The sequence below is a fragment of the Myodes glareolus genome, chromosome 6, assembly GCF_982192425.1.
Source record: "Myodes glareolus chromosome 6, mMyoGla1.1, whole genome shotgun sequence".
Classification (NCBI taxonomy): Eukaryota; Metazoa; Chordata; class Mammalia; order Rodentia; family Cricetidae; genus Myodes; species Myodes glareolus.
Genome location: NC_142031.1, coordinates 43,459,126 through 43,460,346, shown reverse-complemented (window position 1 = coordinate 43,460,346; position 1,221 = coordinate 43,459,126). Strand labels below are relative to the sequence as shown.

General features: G+C 39.6%; 1 pseudogene; it reads right to left on the bottom strand.

Annotated features, from left to right (window-relative positions):
- Positions 1–267: 267 nt before the first annotated feature.
- Positions 268–903, bottom strand: LOC148121759 (immunoglobulin kappa variable 4-1 pseudogene; annotated as a pseudogene).
- Between the last annotated feature and the right edge of the window lie 318 nt (positions 904–1,221).

The following is a 1,221-nucleotide window of genomic DNA, read 5'->3' as shown; positions in this document are numbered from 1 at the left end:
GGAAAAAAAGAGAAGAAATGGACACGAGAAAGGAAATAAGAAAGCACCATAGAATTCAGTAAAAGAACAATAAACATTTTTCCTAGCTTCCAAACTGCTACCATCATCATTATTTCTGTCCATAGAGTCTTATTTTGGACACTGAATTTTCAGAACTATAAAAATAAACCCCTCATACTCAAGCAGCAGAGCTTATGTTAATGTGTTACAGAAGGAATAGAAAGATAACACTGAATTCTTTTTCACCACTGTTTGAATACATCAGTCTCAGTCAGCAGGGGGACATACACAGGTCCAAGGCTGTGTGGTGCAGCCAGCTGGTGAAAATATCAGAGAGGTTTTTGTTGGAGACTGAAGCACTGTGGGAGGAACATTATAATGCTGCATATAGTAGTAATCTGCCAGGTCTTCAGCCTGGACACTGTTGATGGTGAGAGTGAAATCTGTTCCAGATTCACTGCCTGTGAAGCGATCAGGGACCCCAGTGTGCAGAGTGGATGCTTCATAGATCAGTAGTTTAGGAGCCTGCCCTGGTTTCTGCTGGTACCAAGACAAGTAGTTATTGCTTCCACTCTGACTGAACTTGCAGCTGACGGTGATCTTCTCTCCTGCTGACACAGACATGGAGGATGGAGACTGGGTCATCACAATATCTGCACAGGTACCTGCAATCAGCAATTGAAATTATGGTGCATAATATGAAAAAATTGAAATTAATATCTTTGTACTATCATTTTGTCACATATTGTCAGAGTATTATTGTGTTAGACAAATTCTATCATGACACACATTGTAAATATCTTATATACAAATAAGTGACTCTAAAAAGATTATATTACTTTTGAATTCCTCAACAGACATCCAGAGCAGCAGGGACAGGAGAACCTGGGATTGTGACATCATGTTGGTCTCTTGCCTGTCAGTTTTCACTGAAAAGGCTTGGTTTACAAATTAAGACAAAAAGGCTGCCTTCTGACTGGGAGAAGATCTTCACCAACCCCTCATCAGACAAAGGTCTGATCTCCAAAATATACAAAGAATTCAAGAAACTAGACACTAAAACTCTAATTAACCCAATTAAAAAATGGGGTACTGAACTGAACAGAGAATTCACAACAGATGAACTTCGAATGGCCAGAAGACACTTAAGGTCATGCTCAACCTCCTTAGCGATCAGGGAAATGAAAATCAAAACCACTTTGAGATACCATCTTACACATG